Source organism: Curcuma longa, chromosome 12 (genome assembly GCF_044706935.1).
Source record: "Curcuma longa cultivar G26 ecotype Majalengka, Jawa Barat chromosome 12, ITB_CL_G26_1.1, whole genome shotgun sequence".
NCBI classification, from domain to species: Eukaryota; Viridiplantae; Streptophyta; class Magnoliopsida; order Zingiberales; family Zingiberaceae; genus Curcuma; species Curcuma longa.
This window is the reverse complement of record NC_133872.1, coordinates 6,673,274-6,688,049: the sequence shown is the minus strand read 5'-3', so window position 1 is coordinate 6,688,049 and position 14,776 is coordinate 6,673,274. Positions and strand designations below refer to the sequence as shown.

General features: G+C 36.3%; 1 protein-coding gene and 1 long non-coding RNA gene across 10 annotated transcripts in view; both read right to left on the bottom strand.

The window, feature by feature from the left end:
• Positions 1–2,638, bottom strand: part of LOC141842936 (uncharacterized) — a 65,135-nt gene extending 62,497 nt beyond the window's left edge. For all 9 annotated transcript variants that reach the window (XR_012602994.1, XR_012602991.1, XR_012602992.1 and 6 more), the window contains exons 1-2: positions 2,528–2,638; positions 2,361–2,445 (exon numbers count right to left, since the gene is read on the bottom strand). The gene's annotated coding sequence lies outside the window, so the exon portion shown is untranslated. The remainder of the gene's footprint in view (positions 1–2,360; positions 2,446–2,527) is intronic.
• A 193-nt stretch (positions 2,639–2,831) lies between these two features.
• LOC141842937 (uncharacterized) lies at positions 2,832–4,840 on the bottom strand. Its single transcript, XR_012603002.1, has 3 exons — positions 4,508–4,840; positions 3,529–3,571; positions 2,832–2,956 (listed from the first exon to the last, which is right to left on the bottom strand). It is a non-coding gene; the product is annotated as an uncharacterized LOC141842937 (long non-coding RNA).
• Positions 4,841–14,776: the final 9,936 nt, after the last annotated feature.

Here is a 14,776-nt window from a genome sequence, read left to right as displayed (position 1 = left end):
GCCTTGGCACCTTTTTGGTTAACCAACAATTTCAAAAAGAACCACATACAAGAATTTTCAATATATGATTTTCATACCTTTTCAAAACAAGAAGCTATAACAAAATTCCACTTTGCATAATTAGTCGGAAGTTCTTACACTACTTATGACAAATGATACAATATAAAAATAATTAAGATAAAGTTCTTACTCTACTAGCAACAAGCGAAAGTGATACGAATTGTTGAAACATATAAAAGAAACTCTACGAATATAACTACATAGATAAGAAATAAATGGTAGAAGAAGAAAAAAAAAGTATCCTCAAAGCCTCCAACTAGAAATAATCAAATCTTAACCTAGTCGAGCCAAAAATATCTTCCACTTGTAGTCCTTGAATGGAAAGGGAAGAAGTTGGCAAAGAACATCAGGTTGACTAAGTAATATGATGAATGATAATAAGATAAACATCATGCAATGTGCTGCCAAATACATAACTACTAGCTATAATCGATAACCTCATGATAACTTGCTAATTACCAACTGTTGAGCAAGTCCAGTAGGTGTAAAACTCTACACTCTCTCATTTTGCAATAGAGATTGATGCCCGTGTGTGTTTCAACACATGCACGAATAGCAAAGATAGCTTGAACATACATCCAACATATCGCTCTCGCCAACAGGCCTTGCACAATCAATGAAAGAATCAGTATAACTACTAAATTGTCCAAAATCATCCTACTGGGCCAAAGGCTTCATGCGATAAAACTTCTGCTATATAATCAGCACTGAGAAGGAATTCATTTGATTATAATGTTATACCTTAGGTTTGTCATATTCTACCCTATGGTAACCTTCTGCTCTACATCAATTAGCAACAAAATAAAATTGTGTACTACATCCAAGATATAACATCAACATTGATATGTTAAAGGCAAATAATGCATGCATTAAATAACCATTAACGATAACAACTTAGAAATCTATCTAATATAACTCACATGGTCAATGGAAATAAACAAAGTTCAACAAGAGTTACACGAGTAATATAAGCAAACGGGTAGATAATATTATGTTGGTACTTCCAGCAAGATTAAGTATATCGATGCACAATACCCCCTTTTTTGTTCCGACTCAAGGAGAAAGAAATAAGAAACTACCATATGTTATGATTTACTGAAATAAACCAATAATATAAGGTGAAATTAGATGGAAAGATGCTCCATTGTTGCTACGATACATATTTGAACACCAAGGGACTGGTCAAGATGAAGAATTGCGAAGGAACACTTTCAATCATTATAATACACCCAAAACCCTGAAATTACAGCAACCTTGAAGAACTCATGCTGCTCACCCCAGGAAATAGGAAGGATCGACAGTCCTGGCTGTTCGTCAAAAGATGGGAACGAGGGGTGTTGCCGCTCGACAAGAGAGAAGAAGGGTCTTGTTTCTTCGAGAAGTCAAGTTTGCTTGAGTTGCTAGCGGAGGAGTAAGGCTGAATCCCGAGCTGCTGTACGAGATCGGGCAAAAGGGAGGAGAAGCTCGTGAGATACTACTGGTGGTCGGAAACGGAGGCTCTGGATTGAAGCCTCCAATGAAAGTGAGTTGTCGCGAGGGAGATCAGCGTCGGAGTCGTAGACTGCGAAAGAGCATACGAGTGGCGACACCTGGGCTGCGTGCGGACGAGCGATGATGTCGGGATGAGCGACAGTGTCGGATGCGTCGGCCTGTGCAGGCTGGCGGGAGGGCAGCGACGGCGTCGCGACTGGCTAGCGAGCGACGACGAGGTAGCAGGCGAGAGAGGGAGTGGCGGAGTGGAGGTAGCAGGCGAGAGATGGATTATATTTGCACTAAGACGACCGGAACTTCCTTCATTCCATGTATGACACGCAACTTCAAGGATGCATTCTCAGAACAAACAACATTGGGTGACCTCTTCCTAAACCTAGGGTTGGTGCTTAGTACCCCACCAGCATTGGCACCAAGCACAACCCTACATCTTATTCCAACCACAGAGCATCTTAGAACAAGATCTCAAACCTTGCTTTATATTACTATATATTGAAATTAATATATATAATAAATTAAAATTACTAATATTTCATGTTACAAGATCTCAAAGAATAAAATAAAACACTAGTATTTCAAGTTAATCTAAAATAAATAAATATGCAAAATATGTCAATATAGAAACCAACAGAAAACTTGGAGCAAAAAATGACAGAAAAATAATGTGTTTTATGTTAAAAAAGATATTAAGATCTTTTAGTGTAGAAGCAATAGCTTCTTCAAATCACACCTTTAGGATGAAAAATGTCAGAGAAGCATAGGATGCACAAACTATTATCAAATGAGATACCATCCACTTTAAAAATTACCTTCTGAATATCAACTCCTCTGTAGTTAATAGAAAATAGCATTAGCTGATCCATCTACACTCGCTGGTGGAACTTCTAGTACTTGCTGGAGGGAGAACCATCACATCAGCAACAAATTTAAGATGCATCTAGGCAGTTACTGTGTGATCAACGATATCATTACTAACCTTCACATAAGGTATAACATTAAATACAGCTTCACTCCTGTCTAGCATTTCAAAGCAATCCCCACCTATGCAAAGATCACGTGAATCCAATAGCTGTTCTACCTCTTTCTCACTGTAACATGCACCTCAGAAATTCATATTCATGAAAATCAAAGAAGGTATGCAAACATCATGGAATTTATAGAAAGATCAATTGCAACGAGAAGAATTATAAACACAAACTAGCAGTGTTTATAAGATCATCTAATGCTTTGCTTAAGCCGTCAAAAAAATCATTAAGCTATTAAATAATACTTGCCTATAGGAAGTAATCTCAGTTTCATCAGGTGACACCCATTGAGACTCTGTGCAGTTCTTTCCTCGAACCAAGATTAAAGCAGGCTTTGTGATAATGTGAACTTGACTGGCTTTTTTAGGCCACATGGCAAGCTGTCAAAGATTGATCACCAGTAATCATTACCTAACAAATGTATATAAGTTGCACAATAGAAAATCAGAACCAGTTTCCTTCCAACTAAAGAAATTAGCGACTTGATAGTCAGACTAGCGGGTTCTGCTGTCCATTTCTAGAACAATGAGAAGCAAAAGATGTCAGTAGCTCAGGATTCAATATGGAGTTCTATAGTAAATTGTGTTGTGTTTTACATTGGTTAATTCAACCAGAGTTGCAATCAACAAATTCTAGGTCCCAATGTAAAGTATCAGTGCTGTTTGAACAGATTATTTATGATTCAACTAGGATATTTATTAAGGTAAGATAACTGATCTTATGAACCAACCAATGGATCACATACCAAGTCATGTGATGAACCTTTCAGTTCAGATAAAACAGTGGCAGAATCAGATCAGATAGGACAATTGAAAACTTGTTAACAGACAATCCCCAAATTAATATCAACAACTTAAACAATTAATTTTGTATTCAGGATACAGGAATAGATAACTAAATACAATTACAAATTTACTAGAATTTTTTACCGCAAAGAAAATAAAAATCAAACCTTTTTCAACCACATCTCTGTCTAAACTTCTAGCTTCACTAACCTGTAAAGGCAATGAAACATAATGTAACATGTAATGTTAAATTTTTCAAAAAGACATTTCTAAGAAATGAATGGAAAAAAAAATCTACCTAAGTTTGACATGTTACAAACAAGGAGGATACTAATAACCACCAACATAACAAAGATCCTAGTTTGAACATTACAGGAGGAGTCATACCAAAATATAGATTGAAAAGCCCTAAACCCTAAACATCAAGGCTAAGGTGGAGTTTAGTTGGTAGGTTTAGTAATCTCTTCCACTAGATAGCTTAGGATCATTCTTGAGGGGAAAATGTAAATTATGAACTGCTGCTAGTCCTAAAATTCTTAATATTTCTTTCTTCACAGAAATTCATTGGAAGAGACTGTGCTACTCCTAATTCACTTGAAAATGCTCTAAGAAAAAAATTGGTGGGCACACTGAAAAGAACTAATTAGGAAAAAATCACTCAGCTCAGGAAAATCTCACCTGACAAAAGATAATTGAGGTTTTTGCTAGACAATAGAAAACCTAGTTTTCTAACTAATGACCATCAGAAATATAGCAATGCAAGATGACTGGAAACCATGAGTAACGGATCCAATACTCACAGATTGAGTATTGCAAAGGTTACTGGGTAAAACAAAAGTTACATTAACTCGCAGAAAATAACATGAATTTCAAAGGTATAGAAGCAATAAAACAAAGTGAATGTTTGCACAAATGGCGTGAGTACCCAGTACAAACCAAGAAAAGGAAACTAAACCAAAATGAAATCAGACAAAGTGCTTTAAGATAATCAATAAGCGTGCAATTATGAGATTCACTACAATGACCTGCCAATCGCAATATTAGGGCATCGAACAAAAAGGCTCAAATCCCACAACACGAAGCAAGATTTCTTGTATCGGATAAAATAACTAACCAGGAAACTGGAAGCGGGATTGGGTGCCTTACCCCCGATGCTCATCCCCTCGCATCGAGTCGAGGGGGAGGGAGGAACCCCGATAATTGGAAAAGGGCCGGTAGAAGCGGAGGAGGCGAGGAAGCGGGGAAGAATTTACGTGGACGGTGTAGAAACCCTAACGGCCGCAGGAGAAGCAAGATTTCTTGTATCGGATAAAATAACTAACCAGGGAACTGGAAGCGGGATTGGGTGCCTTGCCCCCGATGATCATCCCCTCGCAACGAGTCGAGGGGGAGGGAGGAACCCCAAAAAATGGAAAAGGACCGGCAGAAGCGAAGGAGGCGAGGAAGCGGGGAAGGATTTGCGTGGACGGGGTAGAAACCCTAACGGCCGCAGGAGAAGCCCGACTCAACCTCTTCTTTCCCCTCTTTCGACTCCGTTCGGCGAGAAATCTAATTAACATGTAGATTATAGCGCTAACGGTCATAATTTGACCGCCACAGATATGCTTAATCGTCATGCGAACAAATCGACCGTTGATTGATTTTGAAAAAACTTCAATTAGACAATTTAATTATGAAATTTTAAATTAATAAGAATTTGATAATAATTATATATTAAATTATTTTAAACAAATATTAAATAATTATAATTTGAAATATTATATATAAGATTGTGTGACTCATGATAGGATGGGTCGATCGGTAAAAAATTTATCATCTAACAAGAAATTGAGTCGACCCATCATTCTAGCCTATTAAGAAATCTCTAAATTAAAATGAATTATAAATAGTCCACAACTATGAATTCATCCAAAAAAAAATAATATATATATATATATAATTAAAATTTTTAAAATTTTAATTTATTAAAAAAATTTATTTTAATTTTAAATTTATATATTTTAAAAAATAACTTAAATCACACGTCATCTTTGATTTTAAAATCCAATTAAAGAAGACAATTAGACAATTTAATTATTAAATTTTAAATTAATAAGAATTTGATAATAAATCTATATTAAATTATTTTTAAAATATTAAATATTATAATTTAAAATATTTATATTAGGCGGTCAGATAGTTCGACTCACGATAGGATGAGTCGACTCGAACTCGTCAAAAATCTATCATATACCGAGGGAGACAAATCAATCCATCATCCTAGCGGGCTAAAAAATCCCCAATGGTTGCAAGCAGCCTACAACTCATGAACCCACTAAAAAAATTAAAAATTTTAAATTTAAGTTGTGGACTGGGCGAGCCAGCCTATTAAATTTTCTATTTTAATTTTAATTTTTTTTAAAAAAATACCTAAATCACATTTTATATCCTCAAAATACTCCTCTTCTTTCTCTATATGTCTATCAATCAATTTTATCCAAAACTTTTAAAGAATTCCAAATCACTTTAAATAAAAATCAATGTATATATGAAATTTCAATATATCTATACTCTCGAATCTAAATTTAATATTGTAAATTAAGAACAATGAAAAATATCATTATAAGGCTCAATAAATTTTATCACAAACTTATTATAAGACTTAGGATAATAAAAATTCTCACTAACCAACATCACTAATAGGTTATTAAGACTGTCTTTATTTGAAAAATATTAAATTTTTAAATTTTTGAATGATGTATATCCATGAGCCTTTCGAACAAAACTGCTGAAGGACCTAAAAAACTTTGAATCACTTTGAATCAAAATTAATGTACTTTTGAAAACCTCCTTAATATATCTATGCTCTCAAATTTAAATTTAATAGCGCAAATTTAGAGTAATAAATTTTTATATTTATAAAATAAAATTTTAAAAATGTACTTTCAATTTAATTCACTGTTCTAAATTTACACTATTAAATTTAGATGCGATGGCATAAATACATCAAAAAGATTTCTAAGAATATATTAACTTTGATTTGGAGTAATTTAAAGTTCCCTAAATCCACTAATTAATTTCAGACAAAAACTGATTAATAAACCTATAGAAAAATAGGAGGGATATCTCGAAAATATAATACCTAATTTAATAGGTCCAACGACACCAATACCAAATTATGTTAAAGTTTATTTTAAAAATCATAAAAATCAAAAGTGTCTTAATCGCCCGTGGAAGAAACTTTATACTCTAATTGGTTACATGTAAATCTCATCATCTCAACCTAACTTATTCATAGCTTTAGAAATCATTCAACGATTTGCATCTATACCGTTTTAATTAATTTTTTAAAATTTTATTTATTATAAAATAATATTCTTTATTTATTATTTATGTTAGCTATATTTAATATGACCAGTTAAAAAATGAGCATAATCTCAACTTTATATGAAAATAACACTATGAAAGTTTGATTTGTGCACATTGATTTAGAAAAATTTTAAATCAAAATAATTAATTACTTTATAAAAGTCTATTATTAAACTAAATTCGTTATTAAAATTAAACTAAACATTTTCGAAATAACTCTAAACCACCTCAATAATTATAATACATCGACACTATTTACTTAGAAGAACAAAAATAAAAATTATGAAAAAATATTTTTCTTTCTCTTTATCTAATTTTGAACGGATCAAGATTTTTGATTATTTTTATTTCTTTATTCATCTAATAAATTTGTAAAAATCCATGCTACTAATATTTTTTTTGGAAGAAAAGTAACTTTTTTTTTCTCCCTCCCATTGTATTTCATTTGTTTTCCTTTTTCACTGCTCTTTTCCTTTGTATTTTTATTATTATTTTCTCTTTCCTTTTTTTCTTCTTATATATTTCCCTTAGGGGATTTTATTTTCATGATAAATTTATTTTCTTTCTCAATCCATCCCATCCTTCCGGGTAAATAAGAGATAAGAGTTGCTGCTAATCAACTTGTTAGCAAAGTGACCACATACGATAATATTAGAGTTCAACACTCATATATATCGATCTTACAATTAAATTAGTTAGATCATGTGCATTTTTTTCTTGGTTGTCCATTTAACAATCACGTCACTTAACGAATGTGTTTGTGGCTCTTAGTTCTTTGTTTTGGATCTTCACTTGTGAAAACACAAGTTAGATGATGATGATGTTAAGAATGGAAAGGTTGTAACAACTACAACTTAGGGGCTGCTTGGTAGACGGATTTAAGAGTGTGAATCGGAATGAAATTAGTTTCATTCCCATACCTAATGCTTGGTAGATGGGAATCGGAATTAAAGTATGATTTTGATTCCCTTATTTTGATAACCTACTCACCCCTCAGTTATCACTAAACTCATTCCCCCCTCTTCGTTTTTTTTTCACAGACAACAAAGCCCTCGCCGTATCGCGTCGTCTCATCTCCCCTCGCGCGTCTCCCCTCCTCCACCAGGCGGCGCCGTGCTTCTCCCCGCCGCCTCCTTCTCTAGGCGAAGCCCGCTTCTCCCCCCTCCTCACCTCGCGTCGCTCCTCTTCCTCACACGCTCCGGCGCTGCGCTTCTCCCAGCTTCTCCCCCCTCCTCACCTCGCGTCTCCCCCCTCCTCACCTCGCGACTTCTCCTCCCTGCATCAGTCGATCAGTTCCTCTTCCTCCCCTTCCAGCCCTCTCCCAACCGCAGTTGCATCTTCACCTTCCTCTATTTCCAGATGGTTAGTAAGGGCGTGTTTAGTAAGGGGTAATCAAGCTTGTAATATAATCAGGATTACATTACAAGATAATCGATTTACTTTGTTTAGTAATATTTTAGAGATGTAATGTAATGTAATTGGATTACAAAAAAAGAGTCAAGATCTGTAATCTTGATTACAAAAGAAATAGTGTGGAATCTGATTACATTACGGATTCTATTTTTATCGTACCAAATATATCCTTCCGCTCCTGACCGTCTCAATTCGCACGAACACATAACCTTCTCTTCCCCACATCCATCGGCACGCCGCGACGCATACATGCTAGCGCCATCCAACTTCATCGGCGCCGCCCATCGCTTCCCTCTCCTCTCACGCCTCCTCCGCACTTCTCGCCTGACACCCTTGCAGCTCCGGCAGGCCCACGCCTGCATGCTCAAGACCGACCTCCTCCGCACTTCCCGCCTAATGCCCTTGCAGCTCCGGCAGGCCCACACCATGTCTGTGCTGCGACTCCCACATCTTCCTCCACCTCCCCATCTCTCCCTCAACTTGCCTCTTCTTCGCTCTCAACAACTTCACTTCGTTGAGCAGCACCTGCTTCTCAGTCGCATCGAGCTTAGATTTCCTCAGCACTGTGCCCAAGATTTTGTCTTTCTGCTCGCAGTCTTTCCAGATCTTGGCGCACTCCTTCGCCTCTGCCTCCACCGCTACATCTTTCTCTCGCACCGCCACATTGAGCTTCCCCTTGGCTGCCTCCACGTGCACCAGCACCCGCCCCATCTCGGACCCCATTTGGCATTGGTTCGACAGCAACTCCACCAGCGTCGCCTTGTGCTTCCACAGCTCGGCCACGTGCTCCTGCACCGCCGTCTTGAGCCTCTCCCTCATCTCCTCCGCCATTTGCTCGCCGGATTCCACCTTCTCCTCCAGTGCCTTTCTCCTCTTTGACTCCTCCTCCAAAGAGTCGTTCAGGGTCTTTAAGTTCGCTGTGTACTTTGTGTTGCTCAATTTGAGGCCGCCGAGCTCGCCTAGCAGGGCCTCGATCTGACACCGGAGGCTCTGCCTCTCGGCGATCCAGCCCTGCTCACGGGCGGATCTCATTTTCAGGTGTCAGGAAAGATTGCTTCAATTTGTTTGTCGACGCATTTTAAATTACTTCACGGGCCAGGTAAGATATAAAACAATCGCACTGCTTCAGTTATAGGGGACAATTCAACAAGCCCACAATAATAAGGAAAAGACTGGGGTGCAACCCTTTCATTTATGCCCCCTTCGTAGAACTCTTTACATCAATATGTCTGTTTTATATCATCTTCTACATCTATTTTCTTCTCTTTTTACCATCTGCAGTCAGATATAACATTCTTCACGGAAGCTCCGTAGGGGACCTGTACTAAAATTGTGTTCAAATTAAAAGAATTTGCCGAGGAAATCACAAACGGAATGTCATAAATACAAGTGACCATCTCATAGACTCGGCTTAGTTTAAAGGCAAGTAATATAATGAGAAAAAGAAAAAGGAAGGATATTATTGGTATTTTATAATAATAAAAATTATATTTCTTACTGAAAATAATGGACACCAAACATTGTAATGTAATCATCCTTGTAATCAAAGATTACATGCATTCCTTCAACCAAATATAGTAAAATTACATTACATTACATTACAAACTTAATTACATTACAAGCATGATTATATTACATCCTACCAAACGTAGCCTAAGAAATAGATGCACGTACTCAAACATTCTATAAAAGGAAACTGATGCAGAAGCATCCAAAGATTTTTATTATTAATTTTGATAATTTTTGAAGTTTTTGATATTTAGAGTAGTTTTGAAAAGTTCTATTTTTTTATTTTAGGATTTTTAAAATCTGTTTAGGATTTTTAGGAATTTAGTCAGTTAAGAAAATTTTCTTTTTATTAGGAATCTTTCTTTTCGAGTTTGTTAAGAAAATTTTCTTTTTATTAGGAATCTTTCTTTTCGAGTTTGTTAAAACAAATTTCTTTTTATTAGAAATCTTTCTTTTCAAATTTGTTAAAAAAAAATTTTATTAGGAATCTTTCTTAGAGTTTGAGTCTATATAAACATGTTATGAGTTGATGTTTAGGAGAAGAAGTTTTGGTTTAATAATATTTTCAGCAATGCCGTTTATTTCCCTATCTCTTATTATTCTTCTGAATTAATAGGTTTTAGAAGATTGTTTCCAGCGTTCGTAGTCGAACCAATGGATTCAATATTGCCCCCGGGATAATCGCTATCCCGTCTAACGTTAGTTGGTATCAGAGCGCATCAGATCCGATGGAGGGTCGTCATGGTCGTGGACGTGGCGGTCGCGATCGCATTCATTAGGTTCCGATAGAGGAAGCTCGTACCGTGCAAGAGGAGACGATTGAGGATTTGCGGAGGCAAGTCGCAGAATTAATCCAACGTCTGGTGATGCAGGATTTTGAAGGTCGAAGGAGCTATGACCGTGCTTCTGATTCTGCATCTACCTTTGACAATCCTTACAACCACCCCGATAGGGTCGCGGATCATGGAGGTCGAGAAGAACGGTATGTAGACTTCGATTTTCAAATTGATCTATCTGAGTTTTCAGGAACTTTTCAAGCAGAAGAATTCTGATTGGTTCAATGAAATAGAAAGTATTTTTGATTACAATGAGGTGCTTGATCGGATAAAAGTAAAGTTGGTTGTCATCCAACTCAAGGGCTGAGCATCTGCCTGGTGGAAACAACTACGACGCTCATAAGAGAAACAAGGCAAGATCAAGATCATCGACTGGGAGAAGACGAAGATGAAGATGAAGAGTTACTTTCTTCCTTTCGACTATACTCAGACTGTGTTTCAACGATATCAGACGTTGAGGTAGGATGCAAGATCAGTCAATAATCACACGAAGGAGTTTTACCAGTTGATTAAGAGATTTGTGATCAACTACCCCACCACCTACAACTTCAAGAGAATGCAAGCTCCACAATGTTTCTACGTCCCCCTTCCTCCTACGACGGCGAGGACAACCATGAAGATGCGAACCTCAATAACATTGAGTACGATCAATCCTACTCTCTCGATCGTCCGATCACAAGAGGCGACGAAGATGATGACAAGATCGACATATTTGGTGATCCAGTTTATGACGATGTTGATGACGAGGAGATAGATCTAGATGAAGCATTGATCAAAGACCAGAAGCCTACTTTGTCTGATGGCAATCAGCAGCGTGGTTCATCTTTCGATGAAGTCCAAATCTCTATTGTCTCACCTTGCATTGATTCGACATCCCAATTCATTCAACATGAAGAAAATAAAATCGAGTTAATTGGAGGTCCAATATATGACGAGGTACTTTATAATAATGAATTTGTCAATGAAGATGGTGACTATGTGTTGCATATTTTGAACACTAAGAATTCCCTCAATAGACACTGTTATCGGAAAAAAGCTTCTATGTTCAAGTTTTGTTCAAAATGATGATGAAGTGGATGAAGTTATCAATAAAGTTGGTGCGGATCTTCAAATTCAAGAAGAAGCACAACAAACTAAAGATGCTGATATGGATGAGTGACACCCCTAGATTTGCTATGTATTTGTCACGAGTAGGGTTGCAAATTAGAATTTATAATATCGAAAACCCACAATTAATCCAAATGAATCAAGTATAGGAGCCTCGAGTCGTATTTTTCCAAGGGCTAGTAGAAAATCGTTTAATTCGAGCTTACGTGTCGTTCTTTTTGGCGTTTTCTATGAAAATGAGGTTTTGGGGTTTTAAAATAAAATAAAATAAAATAAAATAAAATAAAATGCAAATGAAAATGCAATGACTTAATGAAATCAGAATGCTATTGAAATGAATTTAACTCCTAATCTAGCAATGGAATTCAATTTAAAGTATCAAACATATGAATCTAACCATGAAACATGCCATATCTAATTGTAAGGAGTAAATTCAATTTCTTCAAATGGTAAGGAATTAGAATTCAAATTTATTGCTTGTTAGACCCTAATGCAAAGCTCGGATTCCACATGCAACATGAAATGTAGCTATAAGGACCAAGGAAAAGAAATCAAACTAAACTAGTGACAATTTGATTTTCAAATAACAAGCCTAACTTGCACTTTATCTATCCAAATTCACATAAGAAACGACTAAAACCCAGGCTTAAACCTATCAATTACGAAACTGATACCATGAAACCAAATTGGCACGCTACAGTGCAGTTCTAGAAATGAAATCAGAATTTCAGTTGATCAAATTGAACGAATTGCAAAACCAAGCTAAACAATTCCTAAAGCCAATCTAAATTCAAACAAAAACTAAACATTAACCACGTTAACAAGATTTCTAAGACATGAAGTTCAGAAACACAGCTGCAGAAACGGGAGAAACAAAAATCAGAAACGCAAAAACACATCCAGCCCTCTTCTTCTCCTTGAATTTGTCTCAACTCGGTGTCAATCAAGTCGTTTACTCCCACAATGCGGTTTCAATAATCCATTCGAAGTTTCAACTAGGTCGTCGTGTGATTTTCTCGCTGCCAGCACTCTGATTAACCCGGAAAAACCCTTTCCAGACCCGAACAGAGCACTTGCGCGAGTGAATGTGGAGCTGCAAAAACTGGATTCCGTGCTTCAGCTTTGCTCCGATCAGTTTGATGATGATATACGAGTGCTCACGAACCTCAGAGAACCCCTCCAATGGATCGCGGCGCCGGATTTCGTTGTAGATTGCCGGAACAAGCAAAAACAGGGTCGCTGCTCGCCGGAGAAACCCTCTCCTTTGCGCCTCGTCCAGATGCTGGAATTCACCCAATCAACCGGCTAAAGTCTTCTCTAGGATAAAGCAATTCAATGGATTTGGTTGAACAGTAGCCGCTTATTAATCGATTAAACTTGTGTATATATAGTTGAGGGTTGATTAATCACTGAATCCTAATTTGATGATCTGGACTTGATCTAGGCTTTTAGGGCAACTTAGGACTTTCCAAAAATTTGAGAGATCTTCATCGGCTCGATCTAGGTCATGTCTTCCATGTTGGCTTGGTCACAGATTAGCTCGATTTGATTGCGATTAAACAACTTGACCCGATTTAGTCCTAAAATCAAATAAACTCAATTAATGTAAAATTTGCCATTAAATCATAGAAATTATAATAAAATCTTCAATTATACCACATGACACAAATATAATCAAATTAATTCATTTAACGATTATTTTCATGTAAAAATCCAGAATTGAATTGATTAAAAATTACATAAAAACCTTGACTCATCAAATTCCCCCACACTTACCCTTGAAAGCTAAAATAATGAAACTAAGAAAAACTCCTACTATCGTACCCCCCTTAGATCATCCTCAATCATAATTAGAAAACTATTGAAAGAAAGTTATCTAGGATTATTAAGTATCTGCCATGAATTAGACCTTTGTTCTTGACTAACCACCCAGCAAATTTCATCCTTCATGATTAATCGAGATAAATGTATCACACTAATGCTCACAAGGTCAGTAAATAATTTTGGTGGCTCTCATCCTAAATGCTAAGTCATGATCAATGTAGAGTGGAGCTCACTCAAGCAACTCATGTTTCATACTTTCCATAGGCTTGCTTGCTATCTACTCTCCACTAGCATTCTTGAATTGGAATCCACATTATTAAGGTTTATCCTCATGAAATGCAATCTGCAGTTTAATAGTGGTAGATATGGATACAATGCTAATCTGACTTCTTGCCCTCTTTTCTAAACATGTTTGTTTCAGTTCACTCCATTCAACATCACTCCATTCAAAAATCTATGCAGCTCTTCGGCCTAACCTTCACATTTAAGTTCCACAAGAGCTAAGAAATAGCAACCAATTATCCCAAAGAATTCCTGTAATTCCAATGTATAATTCAATTTATTCAAATTGAAAATGATACTTTCCTTTTTCTCCCCATTTCTCGCTGTTGCTTGATTGATAATGTTAATATCCATTGCAATTCAACAAATCAGTGGCTCAACAAATTCACCCCTTGGCTGGAAATTAAGTAAAATCTGAAATTTTCATGTTGTCTAGCAGTTATTCAATGTGATTTACTAGAACATGAAGTGAAGCTCTATTGGCTGTTGCTTTTTTTTAACTCATCAGCTCTACCAATTCTTCTTTTGAACATCTAACTTACCATTAAAACAGATTCTGTTTTCTGAAATATTCCCAGCTTCTTTCCATTCTGTTTTTTTTTCTGATGCATTTTGAATCTGAGTTTGTGCCCATGATTATCACACATCAATCCCACTTCTTCCATGAGTTTCAACTGATTTATTTAAAACTATACAAGCAAGATAGTTCAGTTTTTCAGCAACTTAAACAGATTCTTTTCCTTTCCTGTCTTTACCCTAATTTCCACCTGATTCTCAGCTCAATTACACCCAACTAGTCTTTCTTTCAACACTTCTCTAATTCACATCAATATGGCTTCAATATGTTGTAATTACACAGGACTTCAAGGCTTCAAAATTTTATAATTTGCTGAAAAGGATTCTTAGCACTAAATAGGTATTTTAACATCCAAGTTTTCTCTTTTTGTTTTCTTCAGCAACTTTCACAAACTCATCTCAATAATGACTCTTCTTTAGCACTGGAATAGAAAGTTGAATTCAGCTTATAGTGAATCAGAGCTTAATCTGAAATTTCCAAAATTCTGGAATTTGAAAACAACCTTGAGCCAATCTTTGT